The 25,417-nt window shown below is 40.4% G+C and overlaps 1 non-coding gene and 1 pseudogene across 1 annotated transcript; both read right to left on the bottom strand.

The window, feature by feature from the left end:
- Positions 1 to 18,597: 18,597 nt before the first annotated feature.
- On the bottom strand, positions 18,598 to 18,700 carry LOC112678069 (U6 spliceosomal RNA). The gene has a single exon (XR_003147360.1). It is a non-coding gene; the product is annotated as a U6 spliceosomal RNA (small nuclear RNA).
- A 2,921-nt stretch (positions 18,701 to 21,621) lies between these two features.
- LOC112677800 (U1 small nuclear ribonucleoprotein C-like) lies at positions 21,622 to 22,093 on the bottom strand (annotated as a pseudogene).
- Between the last annotated feature and the right edge of the window lie 3,324 nt (positions 22,094 to 25,417).

The raw sequence follows: 25,417 nt of genomic DNA, 5'->3' as shown, positions 1-25,417 counted from the left end.
GCCTCTCCAATAATTTCACCTCTAACTGCTGTGGAACTTGTTCACAAGGGCACGGATGAACATTCACTTCAGGAACCAGCTGTATGATCCAGAGGAAAAAAAATAAGTGGATTAGCTTATACTTCAGATCAAACCAGAACTGAATGCTTTCCAGGGTTTTAAAGCATCTGGAAAATCTTTCAACATTGTCTCTTCTTTTGGTCCTATCTTTTCCCTTATTACTATCCAAGATTGGGGTGGGGGAGCTGAAATGTCGTGAGAAAGTTATATTCAACTGAAGTTTATGTAAGAAGAACCAATACTTTTTCCTACTTGACTTCCATTCCAACGTCGCATACTTAAGGGCTGGTCTTCTAAGGGTGCCAGCATTCCCCTGAACCAAAATAAGCAAACATCCAAGTACTTTGAATTCTCTTCCTCAAAATTATGCTTCATTATCCTGGGATCTTGACAGAATAAAAGACCACTGCTGAACTGTAAAAGGTTTTCACATTTATCTGGATACGGAGTAATAATGGAGGAATTTATCCATCGGATTTACCTTTTTCCATTCGAATCCTACCCTGCAGACTTCCTGACAAATTTGAGTTATCATCTGTATAAAGAAGATGCAATCGAGAGAAAAGTTCCTCCTCCTCTCCCAGAATTCCCTCAATCCACAGCCTAGTCCAGCAGTTTAACGAGGCTTAAGGGAGTTCTGCTGCAAGACATTGCTCCCACTGACATGGTCACTGTTAGAAATCACTTTGACTGAAGCCATTGAAGGCCCCTGTGAAAACAAATTTTACTGCTTTTGTGTAAGAGACCCCAAGTGACTTAAGACCGGAGAATTTTCCACTGTGGCTTTCACAAATCCTTGTACCCCCTACTCTCAAATCTCTTGAACCCCCATAGCTCTTCCTTCCCACCTCTCTTGCATATGACTTTAACCCCTAATTCTTCCTCTTTACCTCTCTCAATGAAACCCAGACTGCCCAAACAATGACTCTTACTCCACAAGAACAATCCCTGTTTTCCCATTTCCGGAGCTAGCTGGACTGCAGCCAAACCGTGTCCTGCTAAGTCTAGCTGAATTTCGGCCAACCCCCTCCTGCTGAAGCCATGCAAAATTTTCCGCTGTCCTTCTCCAAGTTAAAATGCTCCTTTGGAGCCTTACTTCAGAGCCTTATGCTAATGACTCTCCAGTTGATTATATGCCTTAGTTTTGCTGCTGAGATTCAGGCAGGATTGGCCCCTTTGCTGTTCAGCCCAGGCCACTTGGTTAGAGGACCAGTTCCTTCTATGGACTAGACCAGTGCCTGCTTCTCTTAGTCTCGAAGCACCACCTGAGCTTTTATTCATTTTTACCCTCTTGTATACATCTTGTATATGCCTCTTGGTTTGATTTTTTTTTTACTAATAGAGGTTTTCATAGTCATGATGTGATCATAATGCCCCGGAGATTTTGTTAGTTTTTTTCAGGCCCCTTGAATATATGTTTACCATTAGAAAGCCAATAACACTAAATTTTGGAAGCTCTGTTGAGTATTCTAGAACTTTAGTGGCCACCCTGGGGAACTTGAGATATGAATAAGACAGTCCCATTTATATGGCACCTTAACATCAAAGGATGCAAAGATTCCAAATATTTAATGGTCAACAAGTTTTTAGCTGACAAGAAGAGGCCTCTTAAAGACAAAGATCCTCTAAAAGACAGCAAAATTATAAAACTACCTCTCTTAAGGACTCCTTAGGAAAAGCTAATAAAAATGTTAAAAATCTAAACTCAAACTCTCTTTTTTCTCTTCTACCTCATCTTTGGATTGGCTTTCCTCCTGGTGCTCTGTCTCTCAACTTCCTCTTTCTCATGTCTGTTCCTCCTCCTCATTCTCTGCACATTCTCTCAACCTCTTTTCCTATTCTCCACTGTCTCTTCCTAAATCCAGGCCTCTCACTGAAGACTAGCCCTTCATGATATCTTTTAATGTGGTCGGGAAGGGTCCCACAGCTTTAAACCTTGGTCAAAATCAGATTTCCATAATGTAGCAAAAGACTTTCTAATCTCTTTTAAGGAAAGACAAACGTTAGTTTAAAAATTTAAGCATTGTCTTACAAATTTATAGTCAGGATCTCTCTGATCTCTTTCAATTAGTTCATCTCTTTGTGGTAACCAGAGATGCTAAGACTGGATTTGAAAAAGAATGATGGATTGATTACTAACATGATAGGGAAAAAAATGGGATGAAATTTAACTGTGGGTGGGAATAAAAGCGTAAAAATAGGACAAGCTCTCTTAGCAGCTATTCCTGAGGCTCTTGTCAAACTTGGTCAAAAATGCATTTCATCTAAGGAGGGGAAAAGCCCAGATCCATCCCTAAGTTCAGAAACAGCTTAACTACTACCTTCCAGAACATTCTTTTCTCAATAGGAGCAGAGATATCCCACAATCTCTAACCACCTCTTGTTGATGGTCTTAAATCTGAAGTGATAGATTTATTTATTATTTTATTTATTTATTTATTTATGAGAGACACAGAGGGAGAGGCAGAGACAGGCAGAGGGAGAAGGAGGCTTCATGCAGGGAGCCCGATTCGATCCTGGGACCCCGGGGTCACGCCCTGAGCCCACAGCAGACGCTCAATCACTGAGCCCCCAGGTGCCCTGAAGTGACAGATTTAGTCAGGAAAAAAACAACAGAATGTTAGACTGCCTTCTCTCTGGACTACAAGAACTTGATGAGCACTTTGAATATACTTTGGCTCAGGAAAAAAAAAATTATAGATTAAACTAATAACTCTTTACAATTAAGCAATTAGAGAAACCAGAAACAAAAACATCTCTGTAGCCAGTCTAAACAAAGATATGTGTGGATATTGTAAGAAATAGGGACACTGGAAAAATGCTTGCTCTGGCTTAAATTTAAAAGACAGAATCTAAAATGATAAAGGACCAACTTTTTGTGACAGAATGACTTCTTTTTGAATAAGGAGCCCCTGTAGTTTGTCCAAAATTGCCCGTAAAACAAAAGGGAGAAATTTCCATGCAACTACAAAAACAAAAGCCAAGGATGTTCCTTTTGTTGTTGAAACCAGACCTACACATTCTACCATAAACCCACCTTCCCATCATCCCTTCCTTGGAGTAACCGAAACATTTCATTGGAAGAAATCTCAAATACTCCTATCACTAAGCAGCATGCTTTCTGCACAATAATTCCACTCTGGTGGATCCGTTGGAGTGAAATCTACTTCACAAATGGGGTGCCACTCAAACGTGAGCTGGGCAACCTCTTTCTGAGACTCCGTGGAAGAGATTATTTTATTTTGGTACAGATTCACTTCTCAGTATCAGAGCCGTTGCCTGGGACAGACTCACCTAGAACCTTCTATAACTTAAAAAATATTCTTCAAAAGTTCCTATGCTTGTACTGTCCAATTATCAGAGACCTTTCCTTCTATTTGTATATGAAGCATCCAAAGACAAGCTTTGAGGATTCTAACTCAGGAGCACAAAGGGCTTCAGTCACCCATCACTCATAGTAGCCTCTCTCTTTACCCTACAGCAAAAGTCTACCCACTTGTTTGCCTTCAGTGGCAACAGCTGCATAGTTAATTGAGGCTTCTACTGACTTAGTTTTAGGATCTCCTCTTAACATTATGACCCCTCATGTCACTCAGACCTTACTCTTGACTGAAAACACTCAACTCTTTTCTGCTTCTAGGCTGACCGCCTATGAAATCCTTCTCACTCATACAAATTTCTATCCATTGCTGTAGCCTCTAGACTCTCCTCCCCCCCCAACTTAATTTCTCTCCCAGAGGAGGAAAAAACCTAATGACTGTCATGCACTCATTCAGGAATTTTCTTTACCTCATTCTGATGTCTTTGAAACTCTTTGAAAACTGAGATTTAGAAATGCTTATGGACAGAGCCTATTAGGAAACGGAACAAGAGGCTGTCAAGTTCAGTGTGTGATTGTGACTCACTCAAATATTATCCTTTCCCAGGGGCCAAATCTGTATGAGTTGCTGACATTGTAGCACTTACGACAGCCTGCCAATTAGGTAGAGATAAGAGAGGAAATGTCTATACAGATAGCAAATATGCTTTTGGGATAGTTCATAATTTTGGTATGATTTGGAAGCAATGTGGCTTAACTGCATCTGGTATTTCAATTAAACATGGTAGTCACATAAAATTCCTATTAGATGCTTTGTTTTTCCAAAGGAATTGGCTGTGTTAAGTTTGGGGCCCATAGCAAAAAGCAGACTCAAGAAGCAAAAGGTAATGCTTTAGCAGATTACTATACTAAATGACTTGGTTTAACACCTTCAGGCTTTCCAACAAGTCTAAAAGTCAAAGCCAAAACTAACTCCTAACTATTGGCATTAGATCTTGAGTTAATTTTAGTATCAAGCATTTGGTTATTAAGAAGTGTATTGGAAAAGATTAAATTTTTTCTCCTCCCAGGTAGTTCTGGTGGCACCAAGATAGTCTCTTGGTCTGCCCAAAGATATTGAAATGGATTTTCTTAAAGCGTGTTACATGCTGTGACCCATGATTGAAAGGAAATTTTAAAAACTATCGTAAATAAGCATCGGTGGGGACACTTCAAAGAGATTTTGAAGGATATCTCTCGTGCATTTTCCATCTGTCAAATCTACTATCCTGAGGAAATTGTAAGGCTGGGCCAAAACTTTTCAGATTTTTGAAAGTCTATTTACAGATGTATTTCATTCAGTCACTCACCTCATGTGGTTATGAGTATGTACTTACTATTGTGTTTTCTATGTCTCAGTCTTCTAGAAGACTTTCATTGCCATTAAGCAACTGCTTGATAGTAGCAAAGAAACTTTAAGTTTCTTTTTGCTACACAAAAACTTTTGTGTTTTCCACTTGGCAATACTCACCTATTTGGTGATAGAGGTACCAACTGAGACTTGTAAGACTATCTGAGGAACTTTAGTTCTTTATATATATATATATAAAGGTTAATATATGTTAATATATATTAATATATATATTAAGATTTTTATTTTTTTACTTGACAGAGCACAAGTAGATAGAGTGGCAGGTAGAGGGAGAGGAAGAAGCAGAGAGCCTGATGTGGGCTCAATCCCAGGACTCTGGGATCATGACCTGAGCTAAAGGCAGATACTTAACTGACTGAGCCACCCAGGAGCCCCCAGACTGCTGGATATTGATAGCTTCTATCCAAGATCTTCAGCTCAGGACCCTTGAACCCTAAGAGTAATTAATAATATACCTTTTCATCTCTTTCTCCTATTTTTTTTAAAGACTTATTTATTTATTCATGAGAGACACAGAGAGAGAGCAGCAGAGACACAGGTAGAAGGAGAAACAGGCTCCTCGCAGGGACCCCGATGCGGGACTCGATCCCAGGACCCCAGGATCACACCCTGAACCGAAGGCAGATGCTCAACTGCTAAGCCCCCAAGGGGTTCCTCTCTCTCCTATTTTTTGTAGCCATTTTTGAGATTCTTCAATTTTTATTTTATTTTATTATTTATGATAGTCACACAGAGAGAGAGAGAGAGAGGCAGAGACATAGGTAGAGGGAGAAGCAGGCTCCATGCACCAGGAGCCCGACGTGGGATTCAATCCAGGGTCTCCAGGATCACGCCCTGGGCCAAAGGCAGGCGCCAAACCGCTGCGCCACCCAGGGATCCCTATATTTGTCTCTTTGTTATTTACCTAGCCTGGGGAGGGAAGAGGAGTGATAAGAATATAGTAAGGAGGAATGATAAATCAGTGATAAAAGCCTACCATGGTCATTACCTACTTTACCCCACAGATCCACTTCCCACTCTTCATCCTACCTGGTGCCCTGGGTGGCTATCCATATGGACTATATGAACAATTTCCTTTCCCTCCATTCTTTCATTGGCTTTGGCCAGTAGAAGACATTGGCAAGAGATCTGGAGAACAGGAGGAAAATAAGAACAAAGTGTTTATTCCTTCGCCTTCCCAGCTGTGCTCTTTAACTAAAGGCCACGGCTTCTGTCAGATGGCCCTCTCCACACTGCTCACTTTTTTGGTTCCTGTAGCCACTTCCTCCCCCCATTTATTCTGGCTGGCTGTAGGGTGGTGATGGCTCCCTGTCCCCTCCTTTGTTGCTTTTCCTAAACTCTGCTCACATTGTTGTAAACAGTTCCTTTATGAAATCTTACTCAGTTTGGAAGTGCATTTGATTTCTGCCAGGATCCTGGCTGGTCCATTTCTGCAGAGTGAGGCTCAGAGCCCTGCTTTTAGGATTAGATCACATGGAAACAGTAAGCTCTAGAGGCAGGGACAGGCTTGTAGAGCTTCCTATGCACCAAAGCAGCTCGGTTATACCATGCCATGGTAGGATGAAATGAACCAGGAGGACAGGAAAAGGTAGCGAACCCCAGGCAGTCTGAGCTGGAATCTTGGCTTTGACTTTCCAGAGAGGCAGATGACATCACCTCGGTGCCTCACTTTCCTCACCCATAAAGTGGGATAATAATAGTAGTACCTGTGTCCTAAGACTGCAGTCAGGGTTAAATGAAATATACATGTGAGTTATACAAGACACATATACAAGACAGTTCTTGAGATTTTGTAATTAATCAATAAAAATAGCCATAATAATAATTATTAAAGACCAAATTTCAGGCAAGATACTGGTTGCTTCAGAGGATTTCTGCATGGACAGGTGAAATCAAAGACAAATGACTGTAATGAAGACTCAGACTCCATATTTTGATATTTGACTGCTGACAGCTGTTAAGTTTCAACTCTCCCTCTTCCCCGTCTGTACCACATCTGGGCAAGCTGATCCCATCTAGGTCTGGGCACTCAGTGTTGTGGCACCAGTAAAACCACAAGCTTCTGCTGCATGGGGATTCACATCCTCAGCCTCAATCTCTCAACACAATTAAAAACCTACAACAGTCTCCTCCTTTCCTGGCTTTTTCATTTCAGACTTGCTTGAGAGGCCTTCCCTTCTCTCCAAGGCGTCTCAGTGATGTAAATGATAAGCCTTTTCCTACCTGTTTGGTATATGTGTGATGGCATCAGTATCAACATCCAAATCAAACCTTGGGTGGGGGTCCATTTGCCTCTGCAGGTGACATAACTGGCTTCTCTTCAAAACACTTTGGCACTAAAGCCACGGTTCCATCATTCTGTTTCTGATCTGCTTTAGGGCAAACTTTGAACTGACTGAACTTATGTTTCTTTCTATAGGTAATGGGCATCTCTAAAATAGAAAATAATTTGAATTGCAAAAAATAAATTTCCCTTTTTCCCCCAATTTCGAGTGGTAGACTGAGATTTGTATCCTCTGTATCAGGTTGCTCTGATGATCTAGTTGCCAAGCAAAGCACCATCTTGTCCAGCCTTAAAAGTCTGCCTCCAACCAGTCAAAGTAGAACAAGGGCTGTGAAAAAAGAAAGACCCCATAGTGCCTACAGTACTGTGCTGCTTTGCTTCCACTTCCTTCTCTTGACCTCCAAATTAACAACCACTGTCTGCTCATCTCTTATCATCTTTGCCAGGCCCTTCTGGTTAGTGAACACATCCATTCTTTCTTAGCCACCAGCAGTCTCCTTTTCCTCCTTCACGTCCGTTTCTCTTTTTTGGTAAGTTTGAGTTATGGAAGTATTGTGACGTACGCATGACCCCTCTAGATAGCCCTTTTCTGAATATGGTTTAACCCAGAAGATGTCCAAACTTCTGTGGATAGACATAAGAATCACTAAAGGAACTTTAAAAAAAAAAATTGCAGATACTTGGAGCCTATCCCAGATCTGTGAAGTAATAATTTGCTTTGGGGACAGACAGGGATGGGAATATATAGGGTAGGAATCTATATGTTTAAAGAAGTTCCCTAGCTGATTCCAATGATGAATCAGATACAGAGCATATTGAACAGATTAATTTTGTGACACTGGATATTTTAACCCCTAGAATATCATGACACCAGAACATTTAACCCCAAGGATATTCTGATCCCATCATTTACTCTTTGCTGTGCCATCAGTAGGAGTGGTTGGTACAGAAAACACAGATTGATTGGAAATATGTTGAAGAATTAGCTTATCAATACAGACAAATTCCAGACAGCAGAATAACTTTGACATAGCTGAGGAAACTTTCATACAGCTTTCTCATGTATTGGCTAAAAACAGCAACAACAAACAAACCAAACTATCAACCTTTTATCTAATTCATACTAAGTATTACTGTTAGGAATGATCAGCACAAAAGAGAATGGTTCAAACTGCACATGGTAAAATTTGTTATAGATGAAAATCTGATGACAAATCATGTTTTGATGCTCACATTGAAATGTGTAAATATTGAATAGGGAAAAATTAGACTTGGCAAAAGTAATCAACACTAAATAAAACTGCCAACAGCTAAATTGGCACATGTTGAAACTTATTATTGCCTAAAACTTGAGGTAAGAATCCAATTTTTTTTTTTTTACTAAGTTTGGGTGTGAAGAATTTGACCTGAAACAATTGGATTTGGTACAAATAATGACCATAAAAGAACACATGCAATTGCAGAAACTATAATCAAGAAAAATTTGATATGAACAGCAAGGGGAAAAAAACACACATTGGATAACATTTTCATGTAAACCTTATGTGGAAAATAATTGATTCCAATGAAAAAATTTCAGTAAATTAAAAATGAAAAGGGGAAAAATTAGAAATGTCTTAACTGGAATAAAAATTTATCAAGGAATTAAAGTAGCTTAATAGAAATTAGCCCTAAAAATGTTTTCTTAATGAGAGAATATTCATCCATGTAAGCATAATTTTGATGTACAGTTTCCACTCCTAAACACAAGAGTCAAAAGATTCTCTGATCTGAAAGTGAACAGGATCTAAATAGATTGGTTAAAACAAAAGGCTCAAAATTCCCTGCACCCAATTATTTATTGTGAGTGTCAAGAAAGAAGTGATTAGGAAAAGTCTGGATCAGGGGGTAAACCCAAGGAGAGCAAGCATTCATGGGATCCCACAATGCAACCTCAGGTTTCTGGGCATCTAGATGGCAGATGAAGGTATAGCATGTACTTGATAAAAAAAGTACAGAAGATGGATCCTGTAAAATTTTTCCTATGCTTCTCTGTTCTTACCTAACTACTTGCTGGGGGAATTGAGCCATAAATCATCATTTTTGAAGTTGACAGAAATAGTCATCCTTCAAATATAAACCCCACTATAAAAACAAAAAGAAGAAAAATAAGTGTTGGGAAGGATGTGGAGAAATTAGAGCACTCTAACTCTACACTGACAAGAAGATTGTAAAATGGCCCAGCCATTTTGGAAACAGCCTGGCAGTTCCTCCAAAAACGATAACACACAGGTTACCATATGACCCAGCAATTTCATGTCTAAGTATATACTCCAGAAAAACAAAAACATCTGTTCACATACAGGCTGGTTCACAAATGTCTATAGCAGCATTATTTATGAGAAGCAAAAATGGAAACAATCCCAGTGTCTGTCACTTGATTAATGGATAAACAAATTTGTGGTATATCCATACAAAGGAATATTGTTAGGCAATAAGATGAAATAAAATACTGATACCTGCTACAATATGGGTGAAGCTTGAAAATATTGTGCTAAGTGAAAGAAGCCAGTCACAAAAGGCCAAATACTGTATGATTTCATTTATATTAAATGTCCAGAAAAGGCAAATATATAGAAACAGGAAGTAGGTTAGTAGTTGCTTAGAGCAGGAAGGGGCTAAAGAGGAAATGAGAAGGAAATGATAATGAGCACATGTTTCTTTTTTTATTTTTACTTTTTTAACAAAAGGATTTATTTATTTGAGAGAGACAGAGAGAGCAGAGAAGAGGGGCAGAGGGAGAGAAAGTTTCAAGCAGGCTCTGCACTGAGCATGGAGCCTGACATAGGGCTCCAAATCATGACCCCAAGATCATGACCTGAGCAGAAACCAAGTGTTGGATGATTAACCAGCTGTGCCATCCAGGTGCCCCTGAGCACATGTTTCTTTTGGGGATGATAAAAATGTTCCAAAATTGACCATGGTGTTGGGTGCACAACTCTGTTAATATACTGAAAATCACTTAAGCGTATATTTTAAATTAGTAAAGGGTGTTGTATGTAAATTATATCTCAAAAAAAGACTATTAAAAATGCAAATCTCCATGAATGAAGTCACATCCTAAAGCCTTGGGATATCAATCCTTATCTCTGGGTATGTCTCCTCCTCTGTATACTGGGAATGATAATAATAGCTGATAAAGATGTTGAGAGAATTAATGAAACAATGTGTGTGAGAACGCTTACACCTCATATGACATGCGTGGTAGAAACAGCTAAATGTCCAGCAAGAGCTGTGCTTTTCCTTCCATGGCATAGAACCAGCACAGGAAATAGTTGCCCAAGCAAAGATTATAATTTCCATAGTTCCTTGCATCCGTTTATACCATGATCTCATTCTGACCAATGGTATGCAGTGATGTGTGTGGTCAAGGTAGTTGACCAGCTGATATCTATTTCACCCTCTGTTCCCTCTCCTGCCTGGTTGCTGAGCAATTGATAAGGCATGGGAGGCCATAAGCTAGGAGATGCCTGGGTCCTTAAAAACCCTCTGTGGGGAACACCCACCCACCAGCTGCATATAACACATTGGACTGATACTCTCAGTGAAGAATATGGTTCTTTTTGGTTAAAATGTTTCAGTTACAGCAGCCAGTGTTTACCTTCACTAATATAAAACTTTAAATAGGCCGTCAACAAATTTCTGACAAAAATTAAGACATTTTTGTCATCTGTTAGTACCTTTGGAGTTTAAAAACGAAAGCCAGTAGAGCCTGAGGTGAGGAAAATATAGAACTCTGAAAAGTGAATGGATGGGAGAAGCATGTCACTGACTCAGTTCCCACCCCAAATCTTACTGTTTATTGCACCATTCATTGCTCAGCCTTCCTTAAGGGATTGGTGCACTTTATTGAATCTCATGGTCATGGAACAAGGGCCACTTTAATTCTGAGTTTCTGCACTATTTGCCAGCCCTAATCTCTACAGTGAGCCTATATCCTAAAGAAGGGAGGCAGACAATAAAAGTAAGTAAATCATATGATATATTGGATGGTGACTATTGCAACAAAGGACTGTGGGAACTGAGAAGAGGTGTTCATTTTAAATAAGATGCTCAAGAGATATATTATATGGAAGGTGACATCAGAGCAAAGTATCAAATACAGTGACATTAGAGCAAACCATGGTCCCAGATAGAGGGCCTAGTGGTATAAAGACCCTGAGATAGGAACACACCAGGTGTGTTCAAGGAACAGAGAGAAGTGCCATGTGGTGGGGAAGGGGAGGCAAGGGGAAGAATGATGGAAAAGAAGTCAGAGAAGTTAGGGGGCGGGACCAGATCATATGGAAGCCTGGGGACTGGACAAAGAACATAATGGGGGATCTGAAAGGGTTCAAGGCCACAGATAATTGGTTACTGTTACTGACTTTGGTAGTGAATGCCCGTACAATGCCCTAGAGACGAACCGGTTGTTTCACCTTAGTGTGTATCAGTTCAGGACCCAGACAGCAATCCCACAGGAGGAGCCAGCAAGAACTCAGTTGGTGAATGGGATCTGAGATGCTCCATCCCCCACCCCTGCCACCGTGACGTCACATCAGTGCTTGTGTACCACAAATGACATGTTCTGTAGGAGCAGGAGAAAAGGAGAAAGCTTTAAGGATGAGCATTTACCAGACACAATCTGGAAGAGACTGAATTTATAAGGATGAGAAAATAAAGATGCTATGTTTTCTTTGCACATCTTAGTTCTACTGGTTTAGCTTTGTGGTGTTCCACAGGTCCCTTAAGGTCTATTTGCTTTCCTTCAGTGTTGTTTCTTTCTGCTTCTCATACTCGTTAATTTTCATTGTTCTATCTTCAGGCTCACTGAGACTTTCTCTTTCCTGTTCAAATCTGCCTTGGAATCCCTCGAGTGACTTTCACTTCAGTTATTATACTTTTCAGCTCTAGAATTTTTTTTTTGTTTCTTTAAAAAATTTTTAAATTATTTATTTGAGAGCAAGAAGGAGAGAGGAGAGAGAGAGAGTGAGAGAGCACAAGCAAGGGAAGGAGAAGAGAGAGAGGCAGAAACAGCCTCCTCGCTGAGCAGGGAGCCCTATGACGGGCTGGATCCCGGGACCCTGGGGTCATGACCTAAGCTAAAGGCAGATGCTTGATGGACTGAGCCACCCACATGCCCCCTTTTTGTTTCTTTTTAGATTTTCTGTCAATTGACATTTCCATTTTGTTCACATATCATTTTCTTGATTTTCTCCACATCTTATTTTAATTCTTTAAAGTCTTTGTCTAGGAGATCTGCTATTGAGTCTATAGGGAGAGTTTCTGCTGATTTATTAATTTACTTTTTCCTTTCAATGAGCCACACTCTCTTATTTTTTGTATGCTTTGTGCTTTTCTTTTTTCTTGTACATTGAACATAACATGGTAACTCTGGAAGTCAGAGCCTCACCTTTCCCCAGGGTTTACTGGTTTTTGTTATTCTCTTTGCTTTTTTCTTCCTGTGTTTGTTTTTGATTGTTGTAGGGTATCTCTATGCTGAGGAGCATCAGCCTAGGATGTAAACCTAAGGTGTTCTAAAGTCTTTTCTGAGGTTTTTCCTGAGCATATACAGTCAGTTTCTAATTTTCTTTAAATATCCGGTTGTTTGTGAATGCCTCAGTCTTTAATGTCTGGTTTCTGAAAGGGAAAAAAAGTGAAAATTGAAGGCTTGGTTCCTTAAATCCCCCCAAATTCCCTTCAGCTGACAGGGGAGGGGCTTGCAACAATGTGGGGGAGGTGCAACAACGATGGCTGCCCACCTCTTTGCACCTCTGTGATCAGAATCAGCAATCCATGAGCAGAGCTCAGATTTTTTTTTAAATTTTATTTATTTATTAATGAGAGACACAGAGCACGAGAGAGAGAGGCAGAGACACATGCAGAGGGAGAAGCAGGCTCCCTGTGGGGAGCCCAACAAGGGCCTCAATCCTGGGTCTCCAGGATCACACCCTGGGCTGAAGGTGGTGCTAAACTGCTCAGCCACCCAGGCTGCCCCAGAGCTCAGATTTCCAGTGTTTAGAAGAAAGCATCCTTTTTGCCTAGCCTGGCTCTCACAAACTATGTGCAGACTGCTCCAGAAACATGGGGCAGAGCTGCCTGCCATAGGACTGAGAGTGAAGGAGGTTAGTTACCACTCTGCTAAGAACTGAGATTTACTAAAATTAACTGCAATCTACCATCCAAGTCTTCCCTTAGAAATTGCAAGCCTTCGAAAACAGACTCCAGAGTTCCAAAATAGTTACATCACAGAGATTCCACCAATGTCATTGTTATCTGGGTGGAGAGGGAGATCCCTGGGGCCTTCTACTCAGCCATCTTTCCAGAGTCCTCTACTAGTGAAGAGAATCTTATGTGTTGAATAACATGTTAAATCTTATGTGTCCTTTTAGTCAGGGTTCTTGAGAGGAGCACAACCAATAGGATGTGTATATGAAGAGATTTATCATAAGGAATTGGCTCCAGGGATTATGGAGGCTGGGAAGTTTCAAGGTCTGTAGGGTGAGCTGGTGAGGGTGGAGACTACGAGAGAAAATGGATGGTATAGCTCCAGGCTGAAGACTGGTTAACTCAAAACTCAGGAAAAGCCAATGTTTCAGTTCAAATTCAAAGGCAGGAAAAAGCCAAGGAACCCGTGTGAAGGCCTCCAGGCAGGAAGAATCCTTTCTTACTTGGTGGAGAGGCAGATATTTTGTTCTATTCAGGCTGTCAACTGATTGGGTGAGGCCCACTCACATTATGGAGAGCAATCTGCTTTATTCGTCTACCAACTTAAATGTTAATCTCATCCCAAACCCCGCCCCCCCGAAACAACAAATAATATTTGACCAAATATCTGGGTATCCTATGGCCCAGAGAAGTTGACACATAAAATTAGTCATCATACTTCTAATACAGAAATTATATCTGGAAATAACTAGATATTATAGTCCCTTTAGGGCAGGTTGATAAAAACCTAGGGGCTGCATCTTCTCAGTGTGTTATTCTAATATCTGTTGAATATCCTGAATGTACTATAATCCCAGTCCTGGACAAGAAAAGGCAGTTTATGATTTTGGTGATGATGATGATGAAGTGTAAGTCATTTAAACACTTGACAGTTATATTTATGGAGCGAGACATTTCCTTTAATGCCATTTTATAGGCAAGAGGGAAAAATCTGCAAACATATTTTGGATTACATACAAATTTGTCAGGGTCTTAAGTTACTCCATGTTTAGAGTACAGGAGTACTTTACGTTAACTTGGAACATTCACACTTTATATAAGCAGGGCTTGGGGAAGGTTCAAAATACCTGGAAAACAGACTTTGTATAAAGATGTTCATATTGGAATGATGAGCATTTCACAATTTCTCCAGGGAGGAGTTTAGCAGACAAGGCTGATTCAAAGGCAGCCTTTGACATAGTGAAATTTCTTCAGACTCTGGACCTTACTGTTGCATGGGACAGTAAAATCAAGAGTAGATGGCATCTCATACTCTCACTACCTCATTTAAAACTCAAGCACTTCTTTCCATGCCAGATTGGGTAACAGAGCCTGGACTTGAGAGGGGAACTGTAGATAGAACGTTAATCAAATTTGCTTTGAGGAGAGCTACTCACATGGAGCACGGAACATCTGGGAACTTGTCATGGGCCACTCCGGTTGGTAATTAAGGGCCAAGTGATTGTGACATTAGTATTTTGGCAACTGCTCTGTCTCCCTTTTCTCCTAATCCCAGTCACAGAATCATATCTTGGAGTTGGAAGCATATTTGGATTGGATTGCTTCTTTGTCCCTTCCAATTCATAATCTGAGGGCTCATTAGGTCTGGCTGGGCCACATATCTCACCAGGCAGGAGAGAGCTGATTTCAAAATGCTATGAGTGCATGTTTTTGGAGATCTTCCTAATTGATCTTTAGAGCAGAGCAGTCCTCTTTTATTGGTCACACATATGCCATTGGTGCAAGTGGTTTCATCTTTCTTTTACAAGTGTCATTTAAAAATGCAGATGACTCACTCGTTTCATTTATTTCTTCATTTGAGAAATATTTATTGGTAATTAGGCACTGGGACAGGTATTGGAGATAAAGGTGATCCAAAACAGGGAAGGGCCCCGTCCTTATGGAGCTTGTACTTTAGTGATTTTATTAGTAATTTTCATAATAGTTTAATTATTCTTTAGATCTTTCATACCAATATACTTTATCAACAAAAAGAAAAAAATAAAAGAAATAAAGTTTAAAATGCCTCGTCTGTTATTCTCTTTTGGCTTCTTCTATTTTAACAAATTCCTTTTATATCATTGTCTTATTCCTATCTCTTTACCTTAATTTTAACCATGATGTATATTTTGCATTAACTTTTCATGTGCGAATGATCTTAGCAGACTCTTCCCCATGTATGCTACATCACAAGCATTTTCCCTATCACTATCTGCAAAATTATAATTTCTGTAAATGCAGATAGCTTGCCGTATGATTTGTTTAATTATTCCTTTATTTAGGCGCATTTAGTTGTATATTATTTACTAATATATAACATTGTAGTAGTTTTTTTCTTCTTTGCTTGAACTTTACCTCAGAAACAAAGAGCTGAAATTCTATAAATTGGAGTGATGAGATGCTTTTCTTCTTTATTGAACAAGATGAGAAATAGATGACATACTTACGGGCCAACTCAGTTTATCTTAGAATTCCATATGACTGGAAGAACCAGTGGAAAGCACAAAAACAAACAACATTTTGTCACTAGATGCATGATACAAAGATATCTTTATTTTCTTTTTATTAAAAAGAAAAAAGAAAATAGAGGGACTTACTTCTATGTATACACATTCACAGGATTGTATACACATGAGAAAAGAGACTTTGAAACCACTGACAGGGTTTTAAAATGTATTTTTCTAGGCTTATACTACACTTAAGTTATTACATTTTTATGTTAGCCTACTGAATTCTGAAGTGTGGGATCATAATCAAAATGACCATAATCTCTTGTAATATAGAATGAATTATTTTTGCCCATTCTTATGATGGATCCATCATTGATAACATTTCTTCCCTCATCAACCATAGATTGCGTCTTGTCTTCTTGTAAAGATAAGCGTGGGCTTACTGGAGGGAATGTCTGTGCCATCTTACTTTCCTTGGTTTGATTTTCCAAAGGGTCATGGATGGGCAGGAGGGGACTGATGTTCCTACTGGGAGTCCTCATGTGGCTTTCATGGGAATGTCTCTAAAGAAGGACAAGTCGGATCTAATAAAGAGCAGGATACAGTAAAGCAGTTAAGTCAAGTCTTGCATGCTTCTTCTGAATTTCAATTATTCCGGGCAGTCTAGTAGATTCTGAATTACCAGCAGCTGCGCACTTGCTCACTTTCTTGTCTGCCGCAGCTGCCACCAGCTGTTCTCGCTTTCTTACCCCATATCCAGATGCAAACAGCTGTTCTCTCTTTCTTTGCAATTGTCAACAGTGGCTCATTTTGCCCCAAACACATGGACACCTGCAGCAATAGGAATTCTATTTTTCAGTTGTGGCCAAATATTGGACAGCTTTAGGAAGGTTGAATGGAGGAAGGGAAAAAGAAGGAATGAGAAGTGCTTCGATGCAGAAAGAGCCTGTGGTTTGGAGAATGAAAGGTAGATGGGGTACTTCTGGTTGTTTTCATGGTCTGGGTAAGATAGTGACAACAGATACCCATACTTCTTCCTTACTGTGACATTCATTTTGGAAAGCAAAGAGTTGTTACTAACAAGTAAATCCCAAGAAATGAGCACCAATGAAGAAATTATAGTGGTGCTTTAGGGCTTGGTCTTCATTTACTTATTTAAGAAGTATTGATGGACACTTCTGTTGAGCGCTTGTGTAGGCATACAGTAGGTGCCAAATAAATGGGTATGCACTTATGAATACACACATATTTATCAGTCTAGTCTCAATGATATAAAAAGAGAACATTTTATTTTATTTTTTCCAGAAGAGAACATTTTAAATGATTTTTTTTTCTGTTGGATTCGGCCTCTCCTCTACCCATGCCCCACCCCATCATTGGGATTGGGGATTTGGGGATTATCTCTTTGACCAAGAAATACTCCCGGTTCTCACATCTCTCTCTTGTTGCAGGGACTAGAGAGAAGAAAGTAGAAATGGAGAGGAAGGGTATTCACATTGAGCATTTAATGTGTCCCCAGTACTGGGCATCATCCTTTATATAGGTCATTTCATTTCATATTCAAAAAACTTAGGAAATTGGCATGATCATCCCCGTAGAGCTGATAAGGAAACTGGAGTTGGAAGCGTGAAGCTTCTAAGGCCACACAGCCAGGAAATGACAGAGCCTGGACAGACCCTTCCACTCCAGAGCACGAGCTCTTTTCACTACAGCCTGCTTCCTTCCATGTTTCTCCTTTCTGCTGTCCCGAGAATACTAAGGTGAATAGTAGAGAATACTGATAGTGATAATTGGGTTCGAGGCTGTGATTGCAGAAGTAGGGGCCTAATCCATCCAAAGGCTCCATCTTCAACTGGAAATTGGTCCAAACTTCATTCACCATTTTAAGCTGCAGAGCACTTCCAAAGGCTGGAATAAACGATGAGATACTGAGGAGTCATAGATAAAGTTGTTATCACAAAAATGATCTCTACCTCTCCAGGATATTTTCTGTTAACAGTGGGTTTTGGAAGAGCATTTGACCAAAGAGGGGGAGGACCCTCATTTTACATCCTAACTCCATCCATTAGTATCCCAACAATGTGAATGATTACCCTTTGGGATATTGAGTGGGAAAAACTGGCTGAGGTTCTAAGGCAACTTCCTCTGGTTTAGGGAGCCATTAGGAAAAGCTCCTTATTCTTGTAAAAATTTTCCTGAACTTTCAGGGCCAGTTTCTGCAGCTGGCCAAGAGTCAGCCTCAGTTAGAATCCTGCCAAATTGGGCATCAACAGCTCATTTGGCTTGGAAAAAAAAAAAAGAAATGAGAAACAACTGACGTTTGTATACTTGAAATTATGAGCTGTTTCTCTAACAAAGAGACCAAACACTTTCGGCTTGTTTTACAGTAAACATACACATTGAACAATCTGGTTGGTTAGCAGCTGGCTGTGCATATGTAGGACATATGTGAACACATATGGATGCATAAACTCACATATGTTCACTTAAAAGGACACTGTCAAGCCATTTTATGACTTTTTTTGTTCTCTGGGCTCCGTTGTTTATAAAATCTTCTTAGAAGCTTAAAAATACAATTTCTTTCCCTACTGATTTTTGTTCTTTAAAAAAAAAGACAAGTATTTTGAATGACACTCAAATAAATGGGACTGGTTCTATTTAATCCCAAGTCCTACTTAAACATATACAACAATACAGTGTCCAATGAGCAGCAGAGCACTAACAGTGAGAGTTCCTGATGAAGAAAAAAATAATGAATCTTCTGTAGACATTCCAGAATTGAATGGAACTCACAAGATTATTTTCTGGCACCCCAGTGCTTTTATGTATGCATGTATGGATGTATTTTCAAAATATGAAACGCTTTACAAATTTGCATATCATCCTTGTGCGGAGGCCGTGCTAATCTTCTCTGTATTGTTCTAATTCTAGTATGTGCTGCTGAACAGAGCACCCAAGTGCTTTTAGTGTATGATATCAAATATAAATAATAGTGATCATGATAAAACCTATTTTTCCCTATTATTTTAGCAATATTTTTCTAGCTTCTTTACTAAGCAAAAATCCCTTCAAAATATCTTTGCTTGGGGCAAAGGCTGTGAAGAATCAGATCAAAATGGCTAAAACACCTGGAAAGATGCTCAAAATCACAACTAGTTGGGAAAGCAAAAGTTAATTAATGTTGTCACTTTATATCCATCCGGTTGATAGGAGAAAGAAGCAACAATACACATTGCTAGCGGACGTGAGGAAAAGGGTATGGTCATTCATATTTTGCTGGTGGAAATGGGGATTTTAAAGAGCTTTTTGGGGATGCAAATCTAGCAACATTTTTCTTAAAATTGAAAGTATATACTTACCCTTCAATCTAGCATTGCCCTGTTGGAAATTTAACTCATGGAGACAGGAGCACTACTACATGGGTTATAAACATAGGGTTTCTACAGCAGCATTGTTTGTTGTAGCGAAACAACAACATAAAATTGAAACCAAGTGAATACTCTTTAATAGGAAACTGTTGTTGAATAAATTAATGTATGTCTATACCATGGGATATTACATAACTACCTCTGCAAAAAGTGAATTGGAGCAATACTGGTTGCTTAGAGGGATTGCCACAGATAAAGTGGAGGGAGAATAGCCAGATGCGTAGAGGAGTATAGTTTATGAGTCCATTTTCTAAACCCTTGATCAAGAAAACTTTTATAGGTATACGTTTATCTCTCTCTGTATCTCTGTCTATACACACATTTGTATGAGGTTATATGGTGATGGAAACAAATGTGGATGGATACATAACAGGGTTGTTCAGATGGGCTGTTCAGAAGGGGCAGGAGGAATTATGGTGGTGGTAGGTGAGGAAAAGCAACGAAGAAGGAAAAGGCTAACATAAGAAAAGTGTGGTATGAAAGAGGTGGTCACATTTATGCAAATTATATGTTTATGCATATAAAGGAATTTTTGAAATAATAAGAGATCATTCAAATAAATATTCTAGTTTTTAGGATTTCCATAGATTGAGATAAAGGAGGATGTGAAAGTTCTGGAAGAAGTCAGATCATCATGGAAAACATCGAACATGAGGGTTGGCTAACGACCTGTCATGGGTCCAAGGTTTCCAGTTTAACATCAAAATAGCAGGTTGCGTTTCAATCATTTCAGGGTACTGGTGCCACCAAGTGGTGTCTGGAGCAATTGTTGGTGGCATTTTATTACCCTACCAGGGAAGGAAACTCTTGGCCTACCTCTATGCCCTGCTCAGTGGCAAGTGGTCTGGGGAGGGCTCCCGCTCTCCTTGGAATGAAGCGCGCCCCTGGGAGCCTGGCACTGACACGAGCGGGAAGTATGAGAACAGATAGGAAGCAAATAGCTTTTGCCCTTAAATCAGAGCTCTGTTGGGGTTTCCTATTATCAAGTGCTCTCCTATGCCTGACGTTTACCTGTCAAGTCCCTTGGGATGTCTTTAGTATTTTCGAATACTTGGGCTGGTATTACAAACTGTCTGACTTCGTTAGTGGCCTGGTTTCTCATACAGGTCTTCCCTTTTTATTGCCACCACCCTAGTTTGGCCTCTGGTTATTTCTTTCCGAGTGCCATAAGAACGTTTTCTTGGGCTGTCCTATTCCCAATCTCTTTGGGGCCCATTCTTAACACCCCCCTTGGGTGTTAAGCTTATGGTCCTTTCCAAAGCCTTCGCTCGTTCCTCGCTGCCCACCATCAAATTCTGACATCAGAGTACAAGCTTTTAATAGGGTGACAGTATGTCTCAGTTTGCCTGGGATGGTCCCGGGTTACTTCTGTTGTCCCGATGTAATTATTGTGACTTTATTCACTCTCAGAAGTGCTCTGGCTTGGACAATCCATTATATAGACATTCTAGCTCTTGACCACGTGGTTCTCCTGCCACGTGGATAAGTTACCTATGAGAAGTTACCTATGAGAAGGACCTATAAGTTACCTATGAGAAGGACATGTGAAGTTTGTGGCAGATGGAGGAATTACATCCGAGAGTGTACCTTTTTTCTTCAAATATCGGAAAGCTAGATATAAATTATTTGGTATTTACTACCTTATTTAAAATGTATCTTCTCTGTCATTTCAAAGACAAATAGAATTTTTTGTTTGTTTGTTTGCACTCTAGGGAGAAAATCTACCTTCGTAGTCATCATGTAGCTCTTTGGGTTTTTCACAGACGAGAGTGGACCCGTTTGGGGCCTGGTGAGTGCCACGTTCATCGTTTGTTACCCAATGGGAAGGATATTCAGCTAAATAATGATACAGAAATTCTAAAAATTTTGAGGAGGTAGAAGCACCAATTCTGTGAACTCCTTCAGCACAAGAGGTCATAGCTTAGTTATCCACCAGTTAGCAGAGTGCTTGAGCATTAACGCTCTTAGGACTTGCTCAAAAGTCTGAAATGAGGGCACTGCATCCCAGTTGAGGTATCTTCTACTTCTGCTTGCTGCATTTTGGGTGTAGTAACAGGTTGAATAGGAACTGGTTAAGGAAGTGCTTTGCCCCAAGCTCACCATCACTAGGAACCTGCTGTGAGTTTTTTCTGCAGAAGGACAGATTTTGAGCTCAGCCACCCATTTTCTCTTACCCAGTCCTTTTCACAGCCAGTTGCTTACATTTTTTTTTAACTAAAACAGTTGACAATTTTATTTTCACATTTTACAATACAAATGAAAATTGCCTTTTTTTTTTTTTGGTCCCATTACTCCCCTGCAAAAACTATTCTTTCTTTGATAGGAAGGGGAAGCAAGTCTTCCTTGTCATGCTGTTAGAAAACACCCAGAGTCACAGCGCCATGATCTCCTGGTGAAGTAGAACAAGTAATATAAAATGAATATAAAGAGGTTCCTGTCTCTGCTTATCTGTCTGGTCGAGTCATTCCTGGCTGAGTGGGCACCATTATGGGACGGGCAGGAGGTCTCATCATTGGGGGCCCAGGCATCATTGGCATGTGGCCTCCCATAGGTGGCCTCACTTCAGGAGGATGTCCCACTGGCATCATCTCAGGAGGTGGAGGGCTCATCATTGAGCCTCCCGTATGGGGGGGGGGCTGGCATAATACCAGGGCGAGGAGGACCCAGGAGACTGGAGGGAGGTGGGGTCATTGCCCCTGCAAGAAGGGGAGCAGAGAATGGAGTAAGAGGTACCTTTCCCTGTTGAAATGCTGTGATTGTTTTGTCGATCGGGCTCTGAGCCTGCTCTTCCATCCATTTCTGATAGTAGTCTTTCACATTCTCTTTGTGTCTTTTCTACCACTGCAGTGTCTTTCTCACAGATGGAGAGTTAGGGGTGAGGTATGTGTCGCAGTCGTCACAATAAAATTTAGGCATGTTGCTCTCTGCCTACATTTTTAAGACAACTAGAGTGTGTGGTCTTGAAAAAGATTTTGTGTGGGAACTAGACCCATAACAGGCTTGGGGCGGTGACCTACTTAGCACCAGGGACTCGCCCAATGACTAATTAATAGTCATTTAACGACCATCTACCTCCAGTCACATGTAGCACTTTTTCCTCATGGTCTTGATTTGAGCCAATCTGAAGTCCAGGAAGCTGGAGATCAATTTAAGCTAATTTTTAACGAGCTGAGAGTCATGCATTCATCATCATCATCCCCTTATCTCCCATATGCCCCGCCAGGTTCTGAAGATACGATGAAGGGCCGGCATGACTTCCGGGAGGGGAACTTTTCTAGCAGACACACATGTACCCAAATCCTCACATGCTCACACACGCTCACACGCACACATGCACACAACATACACACACAGGGCAATTTGAGCTTGTCATGCTAATGGACAATGAGAGACCACCCTCTTCATCTTCTTTTCTAAGGTAGCTTATTTTAGGATACTTTTTTCCTGATTACACCATCAGGAGCACAATCAGGCTTTAGACGTGATGACACATCTACAGATATTTGCCGCTCTGTCATCTGTTGGCTTTCCTTGTATATTTCTTCTTCCCCCCCAACCCCCCGAGGATGTGTTTAATGGATCTGCATAGTTTAGATACAAGGGCAAAGTTCTACATCTCACGTTTGTAAAGATGCCCCAGACTGAATTCTTCAGGTCAGGGACTGCATATTATTTGATATAGAGACTCTGCACCTGACTGCCTGTGTTTGAATCCCGGCTCTGCCATTTAATAGGTTTGTGACCTTGGACAAATGATGTTAACCTCTCTGTGCCTCAAATGACTTCTCTGTATGATCTACCTCTTGGCTTTTACTTCTCTTTTTTTTAAGGCAGCTTTATTGAAATCTAATTCACATCATAAAATTCACCCATTTAATGTATACAAGTCAGTATTTCCTAGTGTGTTTACAGTTGGCGAAACCATTCCCACGATTTAATTTTCGAGCATCTCATTGCCCCCTAAAGAAACACTGCGCCCATAAACAATCACTCCCCACTCCAGCCTACCAGTTTTTGTGAGTATTAAGTCAATTATTATGTGAAAAGCACGCAGAATATTGTCTGGCACCTAGTAAGTGCCATGTGAACGATGGCCGTCATATTCCTATCATTATCAGCAATATCATTACTATTCTGCGCCCTCAGTTAGTACAGTGCCTGAGACTTACTGGTTTCTTACTGAATTAATGAAGCAGTGAGAGATAGTGGGAGACACCATTATTTCTTAAGCATTCTAAATGACGATGAGAAAAATGCCCTATAATTATGTACAGACATAATCAAAGGCACCACAGAATCCGTGTTAGAGCCCAATACTTGCATGAAGAAAGGTATTTTATTGATTTATTTTAATGATTTTATTTATTTATTTGACAAAGAGAGAGAGAGAGCACAAGTAGGCAGAGGGGCAGGCAGAGGGAGACAGAGAAGCAGATTGCCCACTGCCCAGGAAGCCTGATGCAGGGCTCCATCCCAGGACCTCGGGATCATGACCTGAGCTGAAGGCAGACGCTTAACCAACTGAGCCACCCAGGTGCCGCAAGGAAAGATACTTTAAAATGGGCTTTTTTTTTTTTTATAATAGCTTGACAGGGTGGTGTTGATGATTAAAGAAACTTAGTCCCAAGTTCTGAATGCTGATAAGTGGACTCATGACCCAAGAGAAGCCACAGATGCTGAGCCTCTTTATAGTTAACCTATAAAATGAAATTGGATTGACTAAATCATTTCTAAATTTACTTCTGTTTCTAACATCCTGTGATATTGTCTGCCAATAAGTGTCATGAGGATTCTATATATCACTTGTAGCCTAGATGCCAAACCATATGACATTCATTTTATGGTCTTATTTGTTACTGCTCCACAGTGTCTTGCATTCCCAAAGAGAACATAAGCATGGATCTTCTCCATCCCGACATCCTCCATTGGCTTCCCTCTGCCTGAAGGATACAGTCCAAACCCCTTGACAGAACATGCAGGACTCTCACGGGTCTCTTTCTGCCTGTGGAATATCCACCCTCAGTTCTCCTGGAAGCCATACAATTGATATTAGTTTGGGGATCTAATCAGATCCTGGTGCCCACAGGCTTTGTAGGACTGCTGTTCTCTGCTCTCCTGGCCAACAGAGCCGATTTTCTCCTGGAAATTTTCAATAAAGAGAAGGAAGGATTGAAAGTAGTTGGAAGTGGTTTGTTTCGAGCTGTTGCTGACGGGTATCATAGATTGAGGCACGCTAAGAAGACTGTCCTTCTGCAGCTATTACGTGGATTCCTTCAGCTCTCCTGGATTCTTTTGAAGACATTCTTATTCAGTGTTTTCCTTTGCTTGAAAAGGAAATAAATAAATTGCATTATAAATAAATTATATTACCCACATCCCTTTAATTAACTGTCTCCCCCTTGACCCTGTTCTCTTTGGCATAAGCTGGCAAAATTTTGTTTCTCCCGACTGAAGAAAAACTGCTGACCAAACACAACCAACACAAAATTCTTTAATGATCTGGCCTGTCTCGTTTGCTAGATCCCATCTTCTGATTTAGGTTCCCAAAAATGGAGCAGACTTTCTCATGGGCCCCTGTCAGGAAAGCCTTTCCTTCTCAGCCACCTAGTGACTTCCTATTGCTTCAATGGGGGGCTTAGGCACCTCTTTGGCACGGCCTTCACTGCCCTCTTTCCATGCAGCCAGAGGCTCTTCCCTTCCTGGTCTGACCGCATCCTGTATATATACACAGCAATATTAAGAGCCAACTGTTACTCTTGTCTTATTTGTGGAGAGAATACTGAGGAGAATAGGCCACCCCCAAACATGCCACTTTGGCATATTGATTATTTTTAATTAAAGTTACTTAAACAGCTGGTGTGGGAATGACACTGTTTCTTCTTTGTCCCCCTGGAAGTAGGAACTCAATCTCTCATGGGAAGATATCCTTCGTATCCCAGCAGGGTAGAAGCCATCCTTATCACCAGAGATAGAGAAATCAAGGCCAAGAAGGCTGTATAGACAAACTTTGTCACTTCTTGATTAGTTTGCTACCCCACACCCAAACTCCTCTGTGTTGTCAAATCCAAATCTTCAGGAATAATTGTATCTTTGAAAGTCATGAAAGCTGCCTGCTTTGGCCACATTTTTGACTCACACATCTTTGGGGCTCCAGTGCATACAATATTGAATTTCTTTTTCTCCTGTTGATCTGTATTATGTCAATTTAATTATTAGGCCAGCCCAAGAACCTACAAGGGA

The sequence above is a fragment of the Canis lupus genome, chromosome 10, assembly GCF_003254725.2.
Source record: "Canis lupus dingo isolate Sandy chromosome 10, ASM325472v2, whole genome shotgun sequence".
NCBI classification, from domain to species: Eukaryota; Metazoa; Chordata; class Mammalia; order Carnivora; family Canidae; genus Canis; species Canis lupus.
Note: the sequence above shows the minus strand (reverse complement) of the source record. Positions and strands in the feature narration are given on the sequence as shown.